This window comes from Procambarus clarkii, chromosome 41 (assembly GCF_040958095.1).
Source record: "Procambarus clarkii isolate CNS0578487 chromosome 41, FALCON_Pclarkii_2.0, whole genome shotgun sequence".
NCBI classification, from domain to species: domain Eukaryota; kingdom Metazoa; phylum Arthropoda; class Malacostraca; order Decapoda; family Cambaridae; genus Procambarus; species Procambarus clarkii.
Window position 1 is genome coordinate 19,763,102 of NC_091190.1, and position 27,716 is coordinate 19,790,817.

The 27,716-nt window shown below is 43.4% G+C and overlaps 1 protein-coding gene across 3 annotated transcripts in view; it reads left to right on the forward strand.

Annotated features, from left to right (window-relative positions):
• Positions 1-27,716, forward strand: part of LOC123761096 (importin-13-like protein cdm) — a 97,981-nt gene that overhangs the window by 40,105 nt on the left and 30,160 nt on the right. Inside the window, exon 1 of one of the 3 annotated variants that reach the window (XM_045747039.2) lies at positions 21,254-21,295. The exons of the other annotated variants lie outside the window; for them this stretch is intronic. The gene's annotated coding sequence lies outside the window, so the exon portion shown is untranslated. Of the gene's footprint in view, positions 1-21,253; positions 21,296-27,716 lie in introns of those variants that run through there. 3 annotated transcript variants of the gene reach the window in all.

Below are 27,716 nucleotides of genomic sequence, written 5' to 3' on the forward strand. Positions count from 1 at the left end.
ATGGATGAAACGACCATTCAGGGACAAACGTTTCGTCGTTTGCGTCATTCAGGGACAACCGTTTCGTTGTTTGCGTCATTCAGGGACAAACGTTTCGTCGTTTGCGTCATTTAGGGACAAACGTTTCGTTGTTTGCGTCATTCAGGGACAAACGTTTCGTCGTTTGCGTCATTCAGGGACAACCGTTTCGTTGTTTGCGTCATTCAGGGACAACCGTTTCGTTGTTTGCGTCATTCAGGGACAACCGTTTCGTTGTTTGCGTCATTCAGGGACAAACGTTTCGTCGTTTGCGTCATTTAGGGACAAACGTTTCGTTGTTTGCGTCATTCAGGGACAAACGTTTCGTCGTTTGCGTCATTCAGGGACAACCGTTTCGTTGTTTGCGTCATTCAGGGACAACCGTTTCGTTGTTTGCGTCATTTAGGGACAACCGTTTCGCTGTTTGCGTCATTTAGGGACAAACGTTTCGTTGTTTGCGTCATTTAGGGACAAAAGTCTAGTTTGCGTCGCCTCACGGTACAAGTTTTCTCAAGAGGTGATGAAGTTGGTGCCTTACGAAACGGCTAAAAATAAAGACAGGTCCTTGACTGGTGTTTTGACACACATTCTCTCTTGTGTTCCCGCCAGGGCCACCAGGGCGGCGGCCAGGGGGCCACCAGGGCGGCGGCCAGGGGGCCACCAGGGCGGCGGCCAGGGGGCCACCAGGGCGGCGGCCAGGGGGCCACCAGGGCGGCGGCCAGGGGGCCACCAGGGCGGCGGCCAGGGGGCCACCAGGGCGGCGGCCAGGGGGCCACCAGGGCGGCGGCCAGGGCGGCGGCCAGGGCGGCGGCCAGGGCGGCGGCCAGGGCGGCGGCCAGGGGGCCACCAGGGCGGCGGCCAGGGGGCCACCAGGGCGGCGGCCAGGGGGCCACCAGGGCGGCGGCCAGGGGGCCACCAGGGCGGCGGCCAGGGGGCCACCAGGGCGGCGGCCAGGGGGCCACCAGGGCGGCGGCCAGGGGGCCACCAGGGCGGCGGCCAGGGGGCCACCAGGGCGGCGGCCAGGGGGCCACCAGGGCGGCGGCCAGGGGGCCACCAGGGCGGCGGCCAGGGGGCCACCAGGGCGGCCGCCAGGGGGCCACCAGGGCGGCCGCCAGAGGGCCACCAGGGCGGCCGCCAGAGGGCCACCAGGGCGGCCACCAGAGGGCCACCAGGGCGGCCATCAGGGCGGCCATCAGGGCGGCCAGGGGCCCCAGTTAGGGTTGTCTGGTGCGGCGAGACGTGAGGAGCTGTAACTTGGAACACATTATAATACAGGGAAAATATGCATTCTCGGGAAACGCGCACAAACATTGCTAACAATAGCAGAAGTAACATCAGCACCTCACTCACTCGCTCACTCCACCCCTCGCACAGAGAGCTGAGCGGAGAGCACTTGGGAGTTGTGGTCCTAAGGGCCTGGGTTCGAATCCCGGCCGAAACCAATGGGTCGTTTCTCTTTACACCTGATGCACTTGATCACCTAACCCTAAATAGGTACCTGGGAGAATGAGAGCTGCTATGGAGCTGCAGCTTGGGTGCGTGTGCGCGTGTTTAGAAATATGTAGTAGTAGGATAGAAGAAAATAGGTCGGGAGTGGGTATACGAGTCGACCGACGGTTAGAAAGGCGGGGCCCAAGAGCTAACAGCTTGATCCTACAGGCCCTAATAATAAATACACTTGTGTGGCACGAGAAGAGTATGGCCTTTCCCTTTCTCACTTATACTCCATGTGGAGCGCACCTTGGCTGGCAGCCGCTAGGTCCTCCTCCACCCAGGCTCGAGGTCGTCGTCCTCCACCCAGGCTCTAGGTCGTCGTCCTCCACCCAGGCTCGAGGTCCTGCTCCACCCAGGCTCGAGGTCGTCGTCCTCCACCCAGGCTCTAGGTCGTCGTCCTCCACCCAGGCTCTAGGTTGTCGTCCTCCACCCAGGCTCGAGGTCCTGCTCCACCCAGGCTCTAGGTCGTCGTCCTCCACCCAGGCTCTAGGTCGTCGTCCTCCACCCAGGCTCTAGGTTGTCGTCCTCCACCCAGGCTCGAGGTCCTGCTCCACCCAGGCTCTAGGTCGTCGTCCTCCACCCAGGCTCTAGGTTGTCGTCCTCCACCCAGGCTCGAGGTTCTGCTCCGCCCACGCTCTAGGTCCTCCACTCTACCACCTCGTCTCGACAAATTGTGATCATTAACCGAGAAATTTCGCTTAAGGAAATAACAAGGGGAAGAACAATAACTCACAAGAGTTGCAGGCAGAGAGAGAGAGAGTGACAGCCACTGTAGCAAGCAGAGACGCTCACTGTAACAGCAGCTACACGAGCCAAGAAGCAAGCGCAGACAACACGCCAGCAGAACGTGACAGCAGTGTTTAATACAGCCTGTATGGTAGCCTAGTTTACGGGCTCGCCATAGCCCGTGCTACATGGACACTTCGTTCTGAGTAGATAAATCTAAAACAGTATCCTAGTTCACTCTTAGTAGTGAGTAGAGGTGTTGAGGATCTGTTTTTTTTTTTTTATCTGTACACGCTCACACGCGGAGAGACGCAAGGTTTTCGATTTTAGAGGGAGTGAACATGTCATGAGTCTTGACAGTGATGAATACAGAATGTAATGACATGTTAAGACAGCTGTCAATCAGCTGTGACCAAGCCGCATGATGCGCAGGACAATGGCAGTAACATGGCGTCGTTACAGCGCGGGATGAATACATATTCATATGGGCGAGTGTTATTAACACACAGGTATGGCCAGTCTCTGTGTGGGACGTATTCTTGTACAAGACCCTCGCAGCTCTAAGCTCTTGACTCTCAAATGAACCTGAAATCCTTGAGAAACACTAACAGGTATATATAAATATATAATATATATTTTATATAATATATATAATATATGTAATGTATATTATATACATATATGTGTGTGTATATATAATATATAGGTATATATATATGTGGAATGGTTCTATAATCTTCGCTACTAATTTGCAATAATTCACCCCTGTGGAACGTCTTGCATTAACAGACGAGAGAATTTGCTTAAAATAAAATATATACCTTGGTGCCGAGATCCCTGCCAGTTTTAATTCCTGTGCAACTGCTAACCAATACAGTACCGTATAGGTGTTAACTGGTATACGTTATATATGATTATACTTGTATGCTACTGATGTCGGAAAGGTACAGAGTAGGAGATTTATATGCTCCTGCAGGCAAGGTAACATACGTAGCTATCCCAGAGGCATCTTAGCGCATCCTTGATTTCTGTACCAGTCTCAAGTCATGAGTGATTAACATGGTAATGCTCTAATTCGCCAGTGCATCAGACGGAGATAAGATAAGAGTAGCAGCAGACCCAATATGGTTCACCCTGCTGTTTGTCCACCAGTCCCCTAAGCAGTTTGTCCACCAGTCCCCTAAGCAGTTCGTCCACCAGTCCCCTAAGCAGTTCGTCCACCAGTCCCCTAAGCAGTTCGTCCACCAGTCCCCTAAGCAGTTCGTCCACCAGTCCCCTAAGCAGTTCGTCCACCAGTCCCCTAAGCAGTTCGTCCGCCAGTCCCCTAAGCAGTTCGTCCGCCAGTCCCCTAAGCAGTTCGTCCGCCAGTCCCCTAAGCAGTTCGTCCGCCAGTCCCCTAAGCAGTTCGTCCGCCAGTCCCCTAAGCAGTTCGTCCGCCAGTCCCCTAAGCAGTTCGTCCGCCAGTCCCCTAAGCAGTTCGTCCGCCAGTCCCCTAAGCAGTTCGTCCGCCAGTCCCCTAAGCAGTTCGTCCGCCAGTCCCCTAAGCAGTTCGTCCGCCAGTCCCCTAAGCAGTTCGTCCGCCAGTCCCCTAAGCAGCTCGTCCGCCAGTCCCCTAAGCAGCTCGTCCGCCAGTCCCCTAAGCAGCTCGTCCGCCAGTCCCCTAAGCAGCTCGTCCACCAGTCCCCTAAGCAGCTCGTCCGCCAGTCCCCTAAGCAGTTCGTCCGCCAGTCCCCCTGCTGTGTGCCTCCTAACTTACCCATTGCTTCATGTCTCCCAACTTTGCTGCGTATTAACCGAGTACCCCTGCTGTGAGTCGCCCAACTTGCCGTCACTGCAGTGTTCCCCCGAGTGTGTGACACTTGCTGGTCAAGTGTTCCATCTGGCGGGAACCGAGACGCATAAACCCGGCCCACAATGGCGGTCATAGAGAATAGTGTCCGGTACCTCTCGTGCTGGAGAGTGATATTTCCTTCCGGTGTGTGGGGATCCTGTTATATACTACGCCGGGACGACGCCTCTATGTTTAGTTCCCTTTACACATGTTGTAATTTCATTGCAACATTCAGTTTAAAATTATTATAGGTAATTTTATCAGTATTTGCACCAAATTTCCTTCTGGCGCCCCATGTCTTCTACTGGGCCTCCCTCCAAACCCCCACTAATGTTCACCTAAAGTTTATCTGTAGCCGCTTTCGAGAGTTCTTCTACTCCCTAAGCCCGGTCTAGGACCATCAATCAGGCTTGTTTGGTGACAATTTGATCGGTTAGGCTGTTGCTTACAGCGGACAGCAAGCCCATATCAAACGCAAACCGGCTTGTTGAAAACAGTCATCTCTCCACTAACTCTTCATTTTATGGCATTGATGTTACTCATTTATTATCTTCGGTAATTCAAATTTAATTATTATTTAACTAGTTTATTGATATTATCGTAGGTAGGTTACCAGAGTATGTCATTTACACACTAATTTGCAAATATCCAGTTCGGTGAAAAGGGGGGGGGGGGGGGGGCACAGTTGGATCAAATTCGAAAGATTCCGGATTCGATTCCTACGGCAGGACAGAAACGGTATGGAAATTGAATTGGAAATAAGTTTATTGAGGTATAAATACATATTGGGTACAAAGATAATTATTATAAGTTGTCGAGTTCCTCCAGCTCCTCAGATGGCGAGCAGGAATCCCTGAATGCAGTGTGCATTTCCCCCTCTGTATCGCCACGCTGAGGCGCTGGAAATGAAAGCTGGTAGCTCTAGGGTCTCTTGTTGTTTCAATTAGCCTAGAACCCAGTTCCTTATAAAAAAAACTGATGGCACTCTTATCCCAGGCCCAGAGTGTCTCAAAAGCAATGGGGATAAAATTGTAGTGGTAAACCAGTTCTCTGTACTTACGGGATTTGGCTGATTCCGTGTGAGTGGCAGCGCCACCTGGTTGTGCAACACTGAAGTCAATGTAGGTGTTAGCCAGGGTTGATACGCACGTGTAGTCCCATACCAACTGCTTGCCATTCTTCCAGGGATTTTCAGTGATACCATCTGGGCGACCAGTAAGAGCATCAGTTACGGGGCGTTAGGTAACGGGGCATCATAGTCATGATGTACTCAGAATTCCGATCAACTCTACATATATATTATATATAATGTGTGTGTATATATGTATATATATACATTATATGTATATGTATTATATATATATTATATATAATATATATATATATATATATATATATATATATATTTATATATATATATAATTTATATATATATAATTTATATATATATATATATATTTTTTTTTTTATATATATTTATATATTTATTTTAAACACATCACAATCAACATATTACTGAACATTGAGTGATAAACATACATTTCTTATAGTATGAAAAATAGTTTTCTTTCACCTGATGCTTCTGTTCATCTATCAACACCTGTGGGTTACATTTTGGGGAAGGTCAGTAGTTGGCCTGGGTTGGGGGGGGGGGGGAATTCGATAAGCCTAAGTAGGAGCCGGTCGGCCGAGCGGACAGCACGCTGGACTTGTGATCCTGTGGTCCTGGGTTCGATCCCAGGCGCCGGCGAGAAACAATGGGCAGAGTTTCTTTCACCCTATGCCCCTGTTACCTAGCAGTAAAATAGGTACCTGGGTGTTGGTCAGCTGTCACGGGCTGCTTCCTGGGGGTGGAGGCCTGGTCGAGGACCGGGCCGCGGGGACACTAAAAAGCCCCGAAATCATCTCAAGATAACCTCAAGAAGTACAGGCTTAGTGCCCACGACTATAGGCACAATAGGGAGCCATCTATCCTGTCTATGGGATGGTAGCGCCTGACCAAGGAATAGCTTTCTTCGTAAATACTTTTTTGATGCTTCATTGCGACTAGGCTTCGCTCCCTGGCGGAGGGCACGCCCTTCTATATGCTTTTATCAATATATTTTTTAAATGTATTGCAAAATCCCCCCCACTCCCTTTTATTCATTAGATTTTAATGTCTGCAAGTATCGTAGTTTTGTTTAAGTTTCTCATAAGAATTAAAGGGGATTTTGGGAATCAGATTTTATGAGGCTTTATTTTTTTAATGTACATATTATTCTTGTTCTGGGCACCTAATTTTTTCTTGTGTGGAAAATAAGGTTTCTGCCCAAATTGTTGGAGGGTTTTCAGGTCTGTAAATTATCCTGGCTCACACTTGTGTACAGTTTTTTTGAGGATAACTAAAGTGGTGAGCCAGCTTGTATATTGGCTCCTAGTACTCCATTTAAATTCAAGATGGCACTGTGGGCACTGGCGAGGGTGAGCCTTTATATCTCAACCACTTGCACCCAACTATTTTGACAACTTGGGGTCATTGTTTTGCAAAATTCTCAAGAGCCGTTGACGAAGCGTGCCACCAGGTTCGTATCGTCTGCATACAATCTTGACTATTTTTTTTTAATTATTGCGAAAGAGAAGTTATACATAAGTTATACATAATTATTAATACATACGCCGATAGGTTCTCCTCCTTCACTACTTAAGATCCAACGATAACTTCCTAGACGTTGTGGTACACGCAAGGCGGACTTAAGCAGGCAGATGGCGGTCCAAAGGAGAAATAAGACATAGTAGAGTTTTATACCTGAATTAACAATAGAAACATCTGTGAGAAGCTTCTGCAATGCTTAATGTACGTTAAATATTTATAACAAATAGCATGCACCTAAGAGCAACGATTACGGAAGAAGCGGTAGAATTTTGAATTGCAGCAGTGTTTTGGCATTTACTACTTCAGCGGGTAGGCGTTTCCATTAGTTTATAACCCTATGAATTGGAAAATTATTTCTTGTTTCCTATCCTGCATTGTCGCTTGTCGAGCTTGAAACCGTTGCTCGTTGTAGACGTTTCATCTGACCTTTTAAAGAAATGATCTGGATCAATAGCCTGCAAATTCTTCAATATTTTAAGTTTCTATTAAATCGTGTCATGTCTGGTTTGCAATGTTGCTAGTCCTGTGGCCCTCAACCGTTTCTGGTATGAGAATAAACTTAGTTCTGCGATGATTTTTTTCGCCCGGTGTTCAACTTTCTCGAAGGCAGATATCTTTCTGAAGATGAAGTCTCCATGTTTGTATACATTAATTATAGTGAGGGTGCACCAGAGATTTATATAGTTAAGTAACTACTTTCATTTTTGGTTTAATTAGAAGATTCGTTTGAGTACTCCTAGAGAAAGGTTAACTTAAAGAAACTACTGACAGGATCTGAAGAATATTTGAATCCTTTACTTTTGAACAAGATCCATCATATTCTTGTTCTCAATGAGAAGAAAGCACGTACAAATGTCGATTCTTTCCAGTAGAGAAGTGGTAATCTCAGACTCATTTACCAGTCATTGGCATCAAGTGAAACAATGGTCACCTTCCGGGAAAATCTCTTATTAAACATTTATTAGACTGGTCCAGTGAGGTTTCTCTCGACTCTCGCTTTGTCTCGCGAGTAGAAGCCTCTCCCGCAAGATTATCATCGTGATCACCTCTATAATTATTAGGATTCCTGTCGGTCATCACCATTACTATTTGTATTAAAGACTTCAATAAGGATCCAGAACGGACCGAAACATCGACACTGTCATTCCAAGTGTGTGATTTGGGTCCACTTGTTTACATCCACGTTAGTGACTAATTCCTTGCCCGTGTGATTAGGGTCATGTTGGAGTGGGAGCTCCAAGTTCCACTTGACGGTATTATGAATATTTGTAGACATATAAATATTTAATTTTGAGGATTAAATCATTAGGAGTGGCAAATAAAAAACCTTGCGATAAAGTAAATATATCATGAAGAAATAGGTGGCTAGAGGAATGAATAAAGAGATGTACAGAAAATGAATAAGCGTAACGAATCAGTTGTCAAAGACAGTGTTTTGTAACTCCACCAAGCTGTCAGGCGCGAAGCCGCAGCTGCCGCCATGACAGTCTCCTATCAAGAGAAATTTTGCATGTTTTTAAATCGGTTCGTGATTAAATTAGAATAAAAGGCTTTTAAAAAAAGTTTCAATCCACGACTTTCCACGTTCGTGCCGCTACTTACTGCACCATTCCGCGTAGGGTTTTATTTGTTCGCTTACAGTGATGTGGTTTTTTTAACATTCAGTTGTCATCCAGCCGAGTTCTGAGTGTTGACTATTAATCTCTCTCCTGCCTGACCAGACCTTCAACCAGGAGGCCTTGTCAGAGACCCCACGAAATCAACGCAAGGTTGCTAGTCTTGCCTGCTAGTCTTTACTGTTTCCTATTTGTTTACCTCCCATCCTACGGTTGCAGGCCCTCGAGCCCGCCTTTTCCTTTCCCCAGACGTTCTTGCCTGTTATTCTCTGCCCAAAAACTACCTGGCCTCCCTTCCTGGGCCCACATCCCGCCTTTCCTGGCCGAACGGCGCAAGTGACCGACCCTCCCTGCTCTCACAGCCTAGTAAACAAGTAATCAACCCTTCACTGTCTCCTTTCTCATGGAGGACCGGAGGCTGGAGCATTCTCCAGCGCGGAGAACGTGGAGCGTGGACCCCCGCCACTTTGGGCGGGGGGGGGGGGGAATTAATATATGAATCACGAGAGTCCTCTGTTAATGCACCTGTAATCATCCCATTGGAAGCTTCGAATGTAAACAACTACTCTCCTGTCTCTTCTTGTGACTATCCCCCCCCCACACACACACACAAACCCACTCTCCAAAATATCAGAAATATGACAAATAATAACGTAATTTTGGTTTAGGACGCCATAAATGAGGCTACGTATACATTTCATATTTGTTCTGCTATTAGTTTACCATGAGGTATACAAGAGGTGCTGTATCCACGTGCTTGTCGTTCATCCAAGTCAGTCAGGCTCTGCGCTGTTAACGTTGCTAATAAAGGCATCGTACAGAAATCAGTTTGAGGCATGCTAAGTACAGCCTATTAGATTGTAAGAGGTTTAGATTTTTTCATATATATACCTGATAAGGAAAGAGATCGCGTGGATAGTTTTGCACTCGACTCGATAATAATTAGATTGGTTACGGCGAGACCTTAAATGGATTAAATAGCTAATAATTATTACATATTTCATATTGCTCGTAGGTGACAGGTAAAGGTCATTTACTGGATGGGTGATCGCGTGAACCAGTCACATTGCGAATCTTATTCTCATGCAATTATGTGTTCAACTTGGCAGAAAACCTGTTCGTCTTGAGTTTTGTTTTTCTCCTTTTCTGAGGTGATTGCGGTGGCAAGAACAGCACTCTTGCCAACTCGCTCCACTTTCACTCCTCGGCTCAGTCGCTTCCACCTCTTCCCTCTCGCTGTTCCCATCTATTTTCATTTTCTTTCTCCATTTTCCCACTTTTCCCGAGTAAGCTGATAGCTATTTGTAATAGGGGGAGTGTCAGTTTATCAATTAACTGTTGCTCTTTGCTTATACGAACGGCGTCCTGCCCGAAACGCTGCGCGTACTAGTGGCTTTACAAGATTGTAAATACTATGCTATGTATTCTCACAAACCCAATGTACCTTCTTGTATATAAATAAATATACCGTCTTTCTTGAGAATATATAAAGAATGTCATCATCTGACGTTTCAACGTAAAGCGCTATAGTAAATTCGTGATGGCATTTTCTATTAAAGGCCAAGTGTAGTCCTGGTGGCTATTTTGGTACCATACTTTTGTCTACGGGAACAGTCTGAGGTCTACGCTATGCTCGATGGAGCACTCGAAAAACCGAAAAACTAAAAAATTGCCTCGCCCATTCCCAGATATATTCATTTTTTTTTTTTTTTTTTTTGATGAATTAGCATCCCCGTGAATTTTATCGCAAAATCTGATATCCTGTAATTGTAACCCTGTAACAAAGGGTAAAAGGGGCGAGTCTGAAATTTTTAGAGTAATTATATATAATATGGAATATGTAATATAATAGTTGATATATCGTAGTTGATATAATATAAATTTTCTCGAGGTCTTGTCATAGTTTGTTTGGATTTTCGACTTCTATATTTCCCTCTCACTTACATATTGTTCGTCAATTGCTGTGAAGTTTATTTTGACACTAGATAATTCGCTTTGTCGAGGACAGGAAGCCGACTAATATATAATATATTCATAATATAATATACACCGTAGGCTTGTATGTGGTCCTGACAGATGTGCCCAACCGGGATCCCCGATTGCAAGTAAAGAACGAAGCCACAGTTTCCCACTGCTGGGGGGGCACAGGAAGCCTGCTAGGCTAATAGAGGTCATCTAACTTAGTTGTATCGCCTAAGTCAACGGCTGGCCTTCCTCAAGATGCCGTCCACAACAGTGTTTTAGCTTCACTGTATTTACTGCCGAGTAAACGGAGGAATCGTGTGTAAGGGAATGGTAGCTGTACGTATCGCCCTGTCGGGGAATCGAACCCAAGACCAATCAGTTTGTGAGCCAGCTTCACAAATCACTGCGCTACGGGTCAGTTATACAAGTGTATAGTAGATTTTAATGCATCTCCAGTAGTTAGACGTACTCTCAGGGGATATACTGAGAGGTGTACGCTGCTACTTGGTATGTGTACCTTACACTGAAAGCGTGCTTTAGTCCTGGATTAAGTATACTTGCTGGTTGTAAGTTATTTCGGTAGCCTAACCTCCCCCGGGGTTGATAGGCCTTAATCCTAACTCAACCTAACGCAGAAGCAGCTGCAGGAAGTTGATTTTGTATGTTTTGTAAATATATATCCGTCTCGCGTGTTTGTCTATCACATACAAGCAGACATGATCAAGCCTAACGAGCCTGTGTAGACGGTTCACAAGTGGAATGGAGCCAGAGTTAGATTCTCGGGCCAGGGGACACGTTTGGGCCCGTTCCCTTTTGCATCTAGTAGTGCAAGTTCCATCCGTTGGCGAACTGTCTTTGTGTACGATGCGACTCGTATACTGGAGTCGCGCAACTGAAAATTGAAATTGAAATAAAATAAACGTTTCAATTGAAATTGAAATAAAATATTGAGGTAAAATACACACAAAGGGATGAGGTAGCTCAAGCTATTCTCACCCCGGTCAGTACATCGTGTTAATACATACATAGACACACATCACAAACAATAAACATATTACCAAACATTCTGAGAGAAAAAGCACATACATTACTTCCTTTTACACAAATAGCATCGCGCAACTGGTGCGCTGTATATTCGATTTGATGAAATAATAGACAATAGCCCGAGTGGGAAGTCACTTTCCTCTTTTGAGTGGCTGGACTATAGGTACCAGACTCGCACAAAAAAATATATCGATGCTATTCATAGCGGGATTGAAAAAATTTACTTTCTACATTTTCTCATCTTTGGACATTTATGTATAAACACGTAAACACCCGGAGGGGGGGGACAAAAACTGGATTTTTCCCAACCTTTCGTATTCTTTCAGTCCTGTGAGCTTGCACGATTGTGTACCACCTAGCGGAAGATAGGTTATGAGGGCTTAATAAGGCACCCTACCAGACGGGCAGCACATGATAACTGTCGTAACATCTTGACCCCTTGTCTCATAGCCTGTTGGTGAGATGGTGCTATTATACTGTGGTGCTCAGTTAGCTGATTTGTGGTCTGTATAATTTGTCCTCGTTATATAGCCGTGTATTGAATGTTGATGGCAGGACTGGATTTATAAATACGTAGACCTTCCAGTGATTACCGCTTCTTTGTGATGGTAAACATGTGCTGAATATCTCTGCAATGTTTATCAGCATTCGTCTTGTGTGTGTGCAACGGTGTTGTGCAATTCCCAACACCAAATATGTGATAGAAATTGGCTTTCGTATCAAAACTGGAGACGCAAGCTGTTTATGGCACCTTGTTTCCTAACACTTCAAGCAGATTAAAATCCATCCCAATATGGTCAATAGGCTTCAGTGCAAATCACTTTCATCTACCATATCGAATGGCGGGTTCTTGCCTTTCTCACAGATTCAAAAAGGTATACGAATGTCGGTGCTCTTCGTGCACCCGTGCAATCTTGTCGGTGCTTCTCGTGCAGGCTTGTCGGTGCTCTACACGCACCATACCAATATGGGAAGAGAGCTTGTCGATATTTAAGAGTTCCACTTGCTCGTTTGGCTTGTCTAGAATACCAGATGGCACAGTAGTGTTATTGCCACATTATCATTAGATGCAACATGAATATTATGAAGCAAGAGATTTGTGTGGGGTCCGTCATGGCTAGAGCAAGTTGGGTTCTGTAGCGCAGTCTGCTTGCAAATGATTGTGTAGAGTTCAATTCGCGACGTCTACCCACGTCACCTCACACATGTTGCATTTGTTTAGCAGCAATTGTGGATACCCGGGAGTTGTGCAACTGTAAAGAATTGCATACCTGGGAAGGTCAGTAGATAGCCTAGGTCCTAGGATGACATAGCCTAGGTCCTAGGATGACAAAGCCTAGCAGACTTCCTCTCTTCCCTGACACTTGGAAACATATGAAATGGCAAAATAAATGCTGGTCTTGCGTCCATTACATGTTTTTGGTGATATTGCATTTCGCAAGTCATAAGTGGTTAAATTTAAGGTACATGGGCGTGAATGATTTTAAATTTATATGCAGAATTTAGTAAGAACTTTGTTACGGCAAATGATTTAAATGTTTTTCCATGGTAGCGTAAATTTGATCTCATCATTGTTCTGTGGTGTTTGCAAAACATCTTCCAGCCAAAACATTGTCAAATATTGACTTCGTTTTGACTGTGCGGAGTGTTTTTGTATTAATTCAGCAGACAGCTGTCAAGTCCCAGCTGTGTCTGGGTACAAGTGACAGGATGAACAACCCAGCGGGTTTTCTTCCTTTTGGGGAGTGTTGTACATGCTGCTATGGCGGTATATCCACTCACAAGATGAGTGGCGCTGCCCAATAAACTCGCCCCTCGGGGCAAAATCTTTAAAAAAATTAGACAGCTGTCAGGATGAATCTTCCATACAGTATAATAACGTTTTCTTCTGAAATGAAAATTAATATTGAAGGTTTGTGTGTAGTTAGGTCTATGTTAGGTAAGGTATTTTCCTTAGGTTGATTTAAGGAGAGTTGCCACTACAGGCTGAAGGTGAACGAAGCACATTTTGAGTTACAGCTTAGATCATAGCCAGGTGGACTAGGTCCATATACTGACTTGTGTAGAATTGTTATTGTTAGTATTTGACTGCGAACCCCAACCGCCTTTTTCTTTTTATGATAGGCTGGGTATTTGTGGGCCCGGCACGAAGCCTAGCATGTTTTGAAGTATTAGCACAGTCAGGAGGATGTCACAAAGTCACCATCGTTATTGTGGTCACCTTCGGCAGCATATACACACAGCATTGCATGAGAGCACTGCTGGGTTGTACTAAGCAGTTGTTATTGGATTGCTTCCCAGTAATGTTGGTGCCGACTTCGTGCCTTCTTTGATAATTACTTCCCGGTAATGTGCTTAAGGAAGGGCGATTTCTTAGTTTTCGCCATGCAGTGTTCATTTAAAAATGCGAGAGAAAATTATGCAAGTCCGAGCGACTAGTAATAAGCATACATCAGTTTCGGGACAGTGGAGTTGCTCTCTGGTTGTCGGTCTGGCGTGGTCTCTCCAGGAAGCGAAGCCAGGGTAGGTTAATAGCGACTAAAAGGAGAATAAACATTACGTTTCCTTCAAATAATCAGTCCTGCAAACAACTTGCTTGCCCTTCGAGGCAGCAATACCTTTTATCAGTTGGCTAAGGTTTTCAGCTTGAGCCACAACGGTATATGGATTGTCTTGTGTGACACACCTATATAGCGATTCTTTCAACAGCTTTCTCCTCCTTTTGTCACACATTAAAGTCTTTTAAGATTCGGGTTTCTACTCTTGGCGACGTCTTTGATAATTATTACTCTTCTCTATTAGAAAGGCAGTCATCTTCACACCTTATCGAACAGCAGCTGCTCGTCCACAGACTGGGTTCATCTAGACACAGCATTGTTATTTATGGTGCAGCTGCTTACCCTAGCAGCATAATTATGAGTGATCCACTGTCTGATAGCATGGCGTAGCAGGAAAACCGTGCGTGTCATTCTCCACTACAACCCACTCGGCCCCCCACTCCTCTTGATTATTTTTGGCGATATATTCATGAACCTTGGGATGTAATGTTGAGATATTAAACCTCTCAATCCACACGCTGGTTAATACCGTGAATTGCTTGTATACAGCCATACGCAATATTCAGTTGATAATGTATATCGTTCAGAAAACGATGCAATGCAAATTATCTGCTAAATTGTTGAAGAGCAGTCCGTTCTTTTATTTTATAGTTATATAAAATATTAGCTGCAGTTGTATACAAATATTAGTACACAAGTATATATTGGTTATTGTTACACAATGAATTCAGACTACAGTACTACCGTCTAAGCACGTCGCACTGTATCTCCTTCCACGAAAATAAACAGGTGGCAGAGTCCAAGCGATGTTTTGGTACTGTATGCTGAACTGCTTCCTCAAATCTTCCCCCACAAATAGCTAGATAGGGTATTTAACAGAATCACCTTATATAACATTATAGTGTTAAACATTGAAGAGCAAGCACAGAGGTTCCCTAGGTTATTCAACTGTGTGTGTAGTTACCTAATTGTACTTACTAATTGTGCTTGCGGGGTTGGAGCTGTGGCTCTTTGGTCCCGCCTCTCAACTGTCAACTAATGTACAGGTTCCTGAGCCTACTGGGCTCTATCATATCTACACTTGAAGCTGTGTATGGAGTCAGCCTCCACCACATCACTTCCTAATGCATTCCATTTGTCTACTATTCTGACACTGAAAACACTCATTCTAACGTCTCTATGGCTCATTTGGGCATTCAATTTCCACCTGTGTCCCCTAGTGCGTGTGCCCCTTGTGGTAAATAGTCTGTCTTTATCTACCCTATCAATTCCTCTGAAATTCTTGTATGTGGTGATCATGTCCCCCCTAACTCTCCTGTCTTCCAGTGACGTGAGGTTTAATTCTCGTAGCTCATACCCCTCAGTTCGGGTACTAGTCTGGTGGCAAACCTTTAAACCTTTTCCAGTTTAGTCTTATGCTTGACTAGATATGGACTCCATGCTGGAGCCGCATATTCCAGGATTGGTCGACATATTTGGTATGCAAAGTTCTGAAAGATTCCTTACATTCCTTACTGTGTGTGTGTTTAATATTGTGCTTATTTGATTTGTTAAGGGCCTCCCTAGATAAATTCTATTTTATACTAAAGTATAAATATTCATATCATGTGAATTTATGATTCACATGGGTTGATAACTATGGAAGAAACGTATTAACGTATCTTATGAATCTACCAATAACATGTTCGGGGCGCGAACATGTAACTTTAATTAAACTTTCGTAACTTGAAATTTACAATCTACTGCTGAACCGAGTTCGTGTCTGGTCTTATCTCCGTGTTGCCTCCTCCTATAAAGCCGCTTCTTTAACGCTGCACTCCATGGCCGATGTCAAATGTCACCCCTCGTGCTGAACGACCTTTACCACACGCCAGTCACTCCACGCATTTCCTGCACCCGTCTGAACACATACACAAATGTTTAAAAGATCAGAAGTCTGAGGTTCACATGACGCCCCTGTTCCGCTTAACTATACCTATTGCGAGAAATTAATCTTCCTGGGCATGCTTTAGCTTCGTGCGTTTGGCTTAAAGATTCTGTAGCATGTGAATAAGCACTATATATGGATCACGGGATTTGCTCGTCAGATTAATGTATCATCGATAAGGCGCATAAAAGACTACCTTGTTCCAGTACTGGCTCTTCAGCCCGAGTGTGAATTATATCCATACTTGGTGGTCGATAATCCGGTTTCGGTACGAGCAATAAATTGGGAATAAATACGGAAATTAACTCGATTTTATCAAATTGTGTAACTATTTTTAGGCTTTTCTAAAACTAAATACCTTATGGCTTGACATTTTGTTCAGCTTCATTTTCTATACACATTGAGAATCTCTTATTAAAACACGTACGTGGAGTGTAGCCTTGTGATGGAGGTTTTGAAAGCTTAATATTTAATCCAGTGGTTTTCGACACGCAACAGTTAAACCAAAATTACGTCAGACTTGCTATACATTTCATGAATTAGATAATGAAGCACATAGTTCTAGTGGAAATTTAAGACCGAGTAACTCATTAATGAAACCACTAGCGCTACACACGATCAATACTGTAAGGGAGGGTAGAAATAGCCTAAGCTACTCTATCCCTTTGAGATGTATTTTTTCTTGTCTCAAAAAACATACTTGAACTTGAATACTGTAAGTCTTTACTATACATCTTGTCACCCCGGGCGCCTGTACATCTGATCAGTATATAAATTCCGGAGGCTTCCGATATTTAATCGTGTAAAAAATCTTATGATGGATGAATTTTAAGAGTATGGTATTTAGCGAGGTTGGAAATTGATATCGAAGAATAGGAGGGGGGAGGGGGTTGATTTGGCATGGGGGACCGCTCGCTACCCTCCCCTATGAGCATTTCCCTAAAATCCACCAGCCTTACGGGCTATTCATGTCCGTGTTACCTCTTGGGTGGCTTAATCTTCATCAATCAGTCCAGTCAACCTGCAAAGTTTAGTGATGCTAGCCGCAAGCGTCTAGTCTCCAGCCTTAGCCAGTAACATACATTTTTTATATATTAGAATAAATAAATATATATACGTACATATCACAATTTTCTTCATTAATAAAGTGCTCTCTATTTTATAGTTAATTACGAAAATACAATAGAGGAATGGAATAGGGATTTTGTTTATAATCATAGGATAATAAACCCGCGAAATCGCCTCTACACCGAAGGCGTAAACACCTCGAGACAATACTCTGGTTCAAAATCTTTCTGGAAAAAATTATCGAAAGTAATAGGATGGGTTGACCTCTTGACAAGTGTAGTTCATTTATTATGCACCCCATACCCTTCTTGTGGGCGGTAGTGGAAAGGGTTACAGAGGCACATAATGGGCTCAGGGACTGAACTCCACAATTCATTTAGCTAAGTTACAATCTTGGGGGTAGAAATAGCCTAAGCTACTCTATCTCCTTGAGATATTTTTTTTTCTTGTCTCAATAAACTTACTTGAACTTGTTACAATCTTTATGAGCTAGTTACAAAATTCAGTACAAGTCGTCACATCATAAATGGGTTCGAGATCGACCGTAAGTACAGTTTCTAAATTAAGCAACTGACATATGTGGAGAGCTAGTGTCACAATTGATATGTTTGTCTTGCACCCCCCCCCCCCCCATCAAGTGGGCAGCGGTGGATAGGTTACAGTCACTTAGTTACCACCTACAGTTAGCAAACTGGGGATATTTGGCTAAAATTTCTGGCAGCAGATAATTTTGAATGAAATATTTACACATTGCTGGAACATTGGTTATAGAGTTGTCTCTGAATGAACGTATATCTGTCACTGACAAGAAAACTGATATTTATCGGAAATAGGAGTTACAATTATTTCGATGGCAGTTTATTAATATATTTCCCATAGTCACTGATAGGTAAGTGCCCCACATCGACAAACATCAAAATATTCACTCCAGCGTTTGATAATAAAGGTATTTAGATAATTATATCACAAAAATGAAAGAATTGTGTGTATAATTTTAAATTATATACTACACTAATTCTTAACCAAATATTGCAAGTGTGTTCACTGTAGGTGAGGACTAAACCGCCTCGACTCAAGTCCATTACATTCAGCGGTCGACCCCACAGACGCATTCATAAATTTTACAATGCTGTTCATTCAAAACGGGAATTTTCTCAAGTATAAATTAATATTATAATGGCATATTGTGTATATATAGGCATAGGATAGGTTAGGTCAGGTGTTTAGGTTCTGTTGGCGATTATTTGTATTTGTAGTACGTGGGTGAAGCATTTATAGCGTTGCGATTCGAACAAAATTCGTCAGTGAAGCACTTGTTCCGGATATGTTCGAACGTCAGCAGTTGTGAGTCGTGTGTAAACAGCTTTTCATTCATAAACAGGGGGTTTGGCGGGTGGATGGAATCACTTTTGGATCTTTGTTTGGAGAACGGGCTGAAACCACACACCAGAAGATGAGACGACGAAGACGTTCGGTCCGTCCTGGACCATTATCAAGTCGATTCACCGTAGGCACTGTGGACATAATTGTAAACTTTCCGTCGCTGTTTTCTGGGTGGGTGCGGCTGCTCGATAAGCAAGTACAAGTATTTATTTATATATGTACAAGACGATACAATGGGTTGTGCAAGTACACACGTTGATGATTTAAGTGGCACATTCTTGCCAAGCCACTCACTCACCACATATGTAAAATGCTTAGCTTAGTGTATTTTGGTAAGAGTTTTTGAACCCATTAGGCTACAAAAACCCAGTTGATTGATAGACTTTAAACTGTGTAACTAGTTTATCAAGACAGTAACTTACTTAGCTATATAAATCGTAGGTTCGAATCCTCATCACGGCCCTTGTGGATTTGTTCATTTAAATCTTTGGGTTGTGTTATTGAGTCCATTACGTGCCTCTGTAGCCTTTGTCACTACCACTCGCAGGATGGGTACTGGGTGCATTAAAAAAAAAGTGCAGTAACCAATCGCTTCTACCTATCCTTGTTCCCACTATTCTCTCTCATAACCACCCTCATCCATCAGTCTCCCCCTTACCAGATTCCTCTCCCACTAGCCTCCCTCATCTCGCTCACCCAAAAGTCGCCATTTATCTCATCAGTCCCCCTCCTATTCATCATCCCCCAACAGCTGTTCTCCCCTCAGCTTCCCTCGCATCACCTACGTCACTCCACAACCTCCCCAATTATCTCTCATCGAATTTGTATCTCTCTCGTATCGGACCTGTCTTACTTCCTTCATTTATCAGTTATCCTCATCCAATCCATTCGGAGGATCACTAATCGGTCTACCACAGTCATCTTCCTTACCTTATATACCAGTAACTCGTATTTATTATCACTTTTACCCACGAATTTGCCTCTCCAGTTAACATTTCTCCCCCTCCACCCCCACCAGTTGCCCTAATCAGTATCTCCAGTAAGCAGTGATGCAGTATATTCCCCACCCAGCAGTTATCTGCTCTTATCTCCCCCACCAGTCCCACTCATCACACACGCTTCCCCTCAACAACAGCCACATCAACATACATCACCACGCGTGCCTCCGTGTCCTGGGTGGAGCTAGTCCACTTAACCGGCTGTAATGACCCCCTCTTGTGGGACTGGGGGATGGGGGGGGTGTGGAGGGACTTTTAAACCGGTATTTACTCCTGTTACATAATACAAACTGAAACTGCGACCGCTTCTGACGCTTCTTGCTGCTTGTGCTTAATTGTAGTTGTCGTATAGGGTCCAAACGATTTTTTTTTTAACAATGAATAGGTGTTCAGTTGCGTCGCTGTTGTCAGTAAAGCAGCTCGATTTTTATCAGCTAGCCTGAGTTGTTTTGTATATCTGTTAATTAGCTTTGCTTCCAGCTTTGATCCTTTTGATGTGGAGCTGTATTGTAGCGTGGAGTGACGCTGTGTCCTGACCCGAGTTATGGACAACGATTTGAACTCGTCTAGTTCATTTGTTTATCTCTCCGGTTTCTCAGCATTTTTTTTTTACGACCTTTTTCTGAGGTTTGACCCGAGTGGGTGATCCTGCTTGATACCTACTTAATGGGGTTCTGGGAGTAGTTCTACTCCCCAAGCCCGGCCTGACTTTGGGAGAGTTTGGTCCACTAGGCTGTTGCTTGGAGTGGCCCGCAGGCCCACATACCCACCACAGCCCGGTTGGTCCGGCACTCATTGGAGGAAACAATCAAGTTTCCTCTTGAAGATGTCCCAAATGATGATCCCAAATACATGACTACTGGAGTTCTATCTGAAGTATGTGTTCGTTGTATGAACCGTATGTAACTTTTCCTCGGAGGTTCAACTGTGAATGGCTCGGAATTTAGTATGAGGGCTCGCACTAAATTCAGGGCCGCTTACAGATGAACAATGGGAACGTGTGTAATATTACCTGCATATAAAATTATAAGGGAAGGTTGTGCAAGCTCGCTCCGGTCTTCACCTCCATAGCTCCCTGTCTCTCTCCGTCGTACCTCCTTAATATTTATATCCTTTACTAATTTCTTAATTCATTATTTCTGCCCTGAATTCCCCTTTAACACTATTTTTTGTCTGTAGGGGTTGGGGTGAGTATGTAATACACTGAGACGGTTATGCAGTATTTATTGATCGGCGCTACCCCTCTCAATTATCCCTTTTCTCTCTGGCTCCTTAAATCCACTCTGGATTAAATCTGGTTCCCTCTTGATTGATTGAGTGATTGGAGATTAAGCCACCCAAGAGGTGGCATGGGCATGAATAGCCCGTAAGCCTCCCTCTTAATTCTTCTTCGTATAGCTCCCTCGATATTCAATCCCTCATCCGCACTCGCTTCCTTTCCATCCCTATACACACAAATGCATTTTATCCAATCTTAACACATAATTCGGGTTAACAACATACCATGACACGGTAGACATGAACTTTTAAGGATAGCTTCACGACTGTATGTGAACCAGAGCCTTCTAAAATTATACTGTTAAATGTAAGATAATCTGCGTGGCAAACGTGAAAGAAGGAGCATCCACACCACCTTTCCCGACAGTACAACCACCCTCTCTAGTTAAGGGCCAGTACTAAACCCATTAGGCAGAGCGGAGTTATAAAGCTGCCCTAAAGTGTACTTGACGCCCTCTCGCTGCCTGCTATAATCCCCAGCCGGGTTCACAGGTGGTACCATCAACCAATTTACCCAATAATTAACACCACGCATCTCCCCCTCTCTCTCTCCTCTTGAGTTGTGGATTCGGCATGACAATAAGAGTTTGTTAATAGAGCGAGTGATATTGAGTAGACGGGTAGAGCGAGAGAGATATAAATGATGGGTCAACACTCGGGGGTTTCCAGGAGAGAACCATCAAACCAGTTACTCCACGAGCAGCATCGAAGAAAGTAAACAGAAACATCGGCCGGGATGGAATAGAAGCATTTTTTTGTGAGTTGTGGCGTGTTCGTGGGGCTTGTTACGCCCGTGCCAACACGCAGACAGGCCAATGAGCACACAGGAAGTGGGGTTTGAATGTGCTGCCATGGGAGATATGTGGTGGTAGGGCGTGTGTGAGGGGTGAGCACAGATGGGACCCCCTCCTGAGCTAGCCAGAGCTGGAACGGTTTCTGCCGTGTGACGATATGTGCACCTCGGGGTGAGCTTTGTGGGGAGTTTAGTGCGTCGCTTGGGGTTCCTCTTTGCCTGAATTTAAAGAGAACGTCTGAAATGAGTGTGGTGAAAGCCAGAATTACGTTGACAATGTCATTGTAGATTTGGAAGACCCTTATATAGGTGGGTGCCTCAAATTTCTTTAAAGTGTGGTTGTTTACCTTTTTAATTCATTCTTCATTATGGATCGTATAATAAAGTTTTGGCATTTGAAGTGAGCTAGTACATGCAGTGAGTCGTGAGAACTACTGATAGGCCTAGTGCATTATGAAAATGTGGACTGCTATATGTACATAGTGTACATCAAAAGTTGTACAACCTGCTTGGCCCATGTAGTGCAGTCCTGTGTGTGAAAGTGAACTCTGACAATGTGGGCTGACCACCTGTGAAGGAAAACTATGTTGTTGATGTGGCATAACTTTGGTGGTGTTCCATGCAATGTTCTTGAGTGGGGTCATAGTAGAGAGATAACGGCTCTCTCAGAACTAACAATGTGCGTCTGAATAATTAACTCTTACCTAACCCTTAGAATTGAGGATAGGCTAGATTCAGCACCATGTGGAATTGTGCTCTTTGGATATAGGGTAATAATAATTGTTGGGGGACAGTCAGCCAGAGTATACATATAATGCATGTTAGGCTTGTATCGAGGTCCTCCCCCCCCCTTCTCCCAAGGTAGAATTACTAACCCTCCCCAGAATGCAACCTCACAACAAGCTGACTCCTGGGTACCTATTTGCTGCTAGGTGAACAGGTGCATTAAGTGATAAGAAAAGCCCCCAACCATTTCCATCCTGCTCGTGATTTGAACCTGGAATACTCGATTGCGAGTCTAGAATGAACCCGACTACTACCGGGACCTTTGTTGGGACACTGTTTTAAATAGGCTTATTAAACATTGTTTTTTTGGATACAAGCCTGTAGAGTACTGTGCTACAGAATAGTGTAACTAAAACTATATAAACCATAGCAATATTTTTATCCTAGCTATCCTAAACGCCATTGGCCTGTATATACAGTAAATAGTATAGCACCCCATCATAATCCTTTATACAACACAAGTGTTTTGTGCATCTTTTAGAGTTTGGACTACATCAGAAAACATTGTGCTTTTGTAGGAGTAATTAGATAATTTTCTGAATAATGAACCTGGACCTAGCCTAACCTATGAAAAGGGTTGAATGAGCTTAACAAATCCATTACTTGGCCTAGAGCCAGATAATTGGCTAACCAAGTTAATAAAAGGACTGAAAATGTTGAATACATGGGCTACTTGTGGAGTGCTGCACTATTTGGATATTGGCTCATGGGATGCTAAACTATTTAGATAAAAGATACACAAATTATCATTTTACCTGTACATTACAAGTTCTGTTATCTAAATAGTGCAGCACTCCATGAACCTGTATCCAGCATAACCACAATACTGATGTTTGGTAGCAGGTTCATTATTCAGACAATTCCTTAATCACTCCTGTGAGAACAGTGGTCTTTTATTGATATGATCCATTTTATGAATGTGAGGAATGTTACCTATCGTACGTTACGGCTCGTGATCCTACAGCAGCCAACTTTAATAAGTCTAGGGATACGACACAACTGCTGTTCTCAATAGCGAATCCCCAGTATAACCCCTTGACAGGTAATGAGCATAAAATAGAATCTTCATAGGACTGAAGAATAAAGACTAAGATACATATATAATATTATATTAAATAAATCTCAAAAGCAAACAGATGATTATATGGTCACAATATATATCACATTAAAAATATCACTGTACTTCCAGACATTAAATTAATAATATATAAGTATGGCTATTATAGAACAAAAGAATGACTTATCTCCAAAATGTTGTTCTCTCCCTGGCTTCTGCTCAGCTACTAAACAAGATCACGCGAGAATCAAAACAGATTGCCTCGCCCCGCGAATAAATTGCCAAAGTTACAATTATTAATATTTCAACAATGGAGCACTACATTGTGACAAGAGTAATCTTAAACTAACTTAAGGAATAATTAGTACATATTGATATACACAAACAAAAGGTAATTATTCTTTACATAGTAATTAAAATATGCATACAGAATAGCATAATGGCATGCACACCCCAGCAACGGACGATCCCACGACAATTTGCCAGATACAGTTCACTCAATTATTATTTCACTGTTACCCACTTATGATCACATATAAATTATTAGTTCCCGTGGGAAAACTGATCACACAAAGAAATAAACAATCATTCCCACGATACGCTGGGCCTAACGCCAACACTGTAACATGAATGTGCATTTGTATAGAACATAAGTATAATAATATACATGCTTGTAATTTGCATACAATTATAAATGTACATATTAATATATTCACTTACGTATCTTATAAGGGTACGTAACACTTCCACCTCCAAGAAAAAAAAATGCAATGGATTGAAGATCAATGGCATTTTTTCAGAAGTAAAAATGTTAAGTAAAAAGAAACATTTCATTTATGGTACATCAAAACTTCTTGACAAAGCATCAGCAATAACATTTTGTCTGCCTGGAATATGTTTGATTTCTACATTAAATTCCTGCAAAAACAATGACCATCGCAGAATTCGTTGGTTCTTGACTTTCATCATATTTATAAAGATAAGGGGGTTGTGGTCTGTAAATACTAACACTTTATTTCCTGATAAGTAAATCTCAAACTTCTTGATTGACAATATAAGACCCAACGCCTCCTTTTCTACCACGGAATAATTTCTCTGAGCTGCATTAAATTTTCTGGAATAGTAATACACAGGATGCTCAATCTGGTCTAAACCAACTTGAATAAGCACAGCACCTATTCCAACATTAATTTCATACGCACCATCAGGTGTAACAAAAGCAGTAACCTCTCTAGCATACTCTGTTAATGGAATTTGATAATACCCTTTTGACAAATCAAGCTTACTTACATATTCGGCATGACCTATGGACTCTATACATTCTTCCAACAAGGGTAAAGGAAAAACGTCCACTGTAGTGTTCTTGTTCAGTTTCCTGTAATCCACGCACAATCTCCAGGTTCCATCTGGTTTTGGCACTAACAAACACGGAGAGCTCCAAGTACTTTGACTTGGCCGAATGAAATCATGCTGGAGCAGATATTCCACTTCTGCTTGCATAATTTTCCTCTTTTCGGGATTCACTCGGTACGGATGTTGTCGAATGGGGGTGCTGTCCAGGAGCTGAATGTCGTGTGTGATGAGGTGGGTCTGGGTAGGAACCTCCCCAAACAGAGATGTATGGTTGTCCAGCAGAACCTGGAACTCATCACGTTGTTCCTCCTGTAAATGACATAGCATCTCCCTGCCATTGGAACTGGAACTGAGAAGTGGGATATTAACAACATGTCCCTCACTACAATTATCCTCAGGTGGTAACTCTTCCCGACTAAAACAAGCTACTACACCAGGTCCAACATAAGCTTTTAATCTGTTAATGTGTACAGTCATTTGGGGTTCTGAAAGATTAGGGTTAATTAGTTTATAAGTTAGGTCTCCCACCTTGTCTACCACTTGGTAGGGTCCTGCGAACTTATGGGACATGGAAGTCCCCATACGAGGTTTCAACACCAACACCAAATCTCCGACATCAAACGACCTTAGCTTAGCTTTGAACTTCTTGTCATATCGTACTTTCATGGCTTGTTGAGTCCTTCCCAGATGTTCTTTCGCCAACTCACGAGCCCGACACAACTTAGCCTTGACCTCGCTCAAGTACAATCCGCTCTGATGAACAGAGACATCTCCCAACAACTTTTCTTGTAGCATTTTAAGAGGACCTTTTACTTGGTGACCAAACACTAGTTCAAAGGGTGAACAGCCCAATGACTCTTGTAGCCCTTCTCTAGCAGCAAACAACACAAAGGGGAGATTCTCATCCCAATTACGTGGATGAGTTTCTCCGGTTGTCTTCAGCATTTGTTTCAAAGTCTGGTGGAAACGTTCAAGTCCACCTTGGCTTTGTGGATGATATGGACTGGACAATTTGTGCCGAATCCCTCGGGATTCGCAAAAAGTTCTGAAAACTTTAGAAACAAAATTTCCCCCATTATCACTCTGAATAACTCTAGGCATTCCAAACAACGAAAAGAATCTTTCAAGACACTTGATGAGATTATGAGCCTTGGTATTCCGTAGAGCATAAGCTTCAGGAAATCTAGTAGTCATACACATGAGAGTGAACAAAAACATGTTACCCGATTTAGTCTTAGGTAAAGGACCCACACAATCAATTACAACATGAGTAAATAGTTCATCAGGAACTACAATAGGTTGCAATGGTGCTCTAGGTACAGATTGATTTGGTTTACCAACAATTTGACAGGGTATACAGTTATGACAATATCTGACCACGTCTTTCTTTAACTTTGGCCAGAAAAAATATTTACTTATCTTATGGTACATATTCGTGATACCTTGATGACCTCCCATGGGGTCATCATGTGCAGCCTGCAGGACCTGCCTACGATAATCATTGGGGACAACGAGTTGGGTTCTAATCTCACAATCCTCTGAAGAGGGAGTTCCCTTGGGTCTCCACCTTCTCATCAGAAGTCGATCCTTGAAGAAGAAACCCGTCCCTTCCTCCAATGCATCAATTTTATCAGGAGCCTCAGAAATACACTTATTTAAACTAGGATCAGTAGTCTGTACAACACTTAAGGGCAATGACTCAGACTCAGCAGCGAGCGGGCAAGAACCTAGTAGCTTGATCTCTTTTCCCGATTGATCGGAATAAAATGGAGTCATAGCTACTTCGGCCTCACTCTCGACAACTGGCGCACTGGAGACAAGCGGGCAAGGTACAGATAGTTCAGCCTCCTCACCTTCACTTTCCTTGTGATTTAGGTTCGGCGGGGCTTCTACTACGACCTCACTCTCATCATCCAGTCGAGTCATAAAAGAATCCTCAAGATCCACCTCCCACTCCTTTACTGAAGGGGTCCTGGTCTTGGGATCAGCAACCTTAGTGAAGACAGGATTACTCTCACCTGTTTTTCCCATTGATCTAGTAACAACACAAGCAGGGTAAATAATATCATCATCTGCTTCCGGTTGAGCTAATACATTATGGGGTTTAGTTAACATGATGGGACACTTGGGCCCTACAACCATTTGGTTGCCAAAATCATTACCTAGAATAATGTCTACCCCAGGAATGGGCAGTTGTTTACTTACACCAACATTACACCATCCTGAAGTATATTTAGAATCAAGGTTAACTTGCAATAAGGACACTGGTTGCACACTTCCGGCAATACCCTGGAGAAGCACAACTTCACCCAGATCTCGGGTGTCAACATCATCAAGTACCTTCTGGGTAATAAGAGACTGTGAAGCTCCAGTATCACGGAGTAATTGAACAGTCTTATGTCTACCATTAGTACATAATAAGGTACCTGTGGACATATAGGGTTTGAATTCAGCCATCCAATTGGGACTGACTGTAATACATGAAGAATTAATAGGTTGCACTCCTTTACTCATAATAAGACCAGTTGGTCGGAGTTCAGGATGCAAACTAAAACATGAAGAAATCACATGCCCCCTTCTCTTACAATGGGTACAATGTTTGACAGTGGACACACTGGTATAACCAACTGCCGGTTTAGAATTAGCATTACTAGGCTTAGATGATCCTGGCAATGGAGTAACCATCTTAGGGGTAGTAAGAGAAGAGTTCACGGGAGTAACTGTCGCACCAGGAGGAGACTTATACTGATAAGGAGTACGGTGAGCATTGAAATTTACTCTACGACTAGACTTAGGTGAAGTGGCCATAAACGGGGCCTTAGTCAGCAACTCATGCTCATCCGCGAGCTTTGACAGCTCATCAATATCGGTTACATTCTTTTGTTCCGCCATAAAAGTAGACAACTGGTCTGGAAGACAGGACAATACTTCTTCCATTATGAGAAGATTCTTTAGAGCATCAAAATCAGTGACTGCAAGTGACTTTAACCATCTGTTGCAAAAATTCGTCTTCTGACGAGTAAAATCGGCTATTGTCTGATCCTTGATTCTCCTTAGGTTCCTGAACTTTTGCCTGTGTGCCTCTGGATTTAGTTGGTATGCATTGAGGATGCTTTTCTTTACAAAGTCATAATCAAAACTATGAGCGTCGGGTAGGGATGTGAAAACCTCCTGACTACGCCCCTTGAA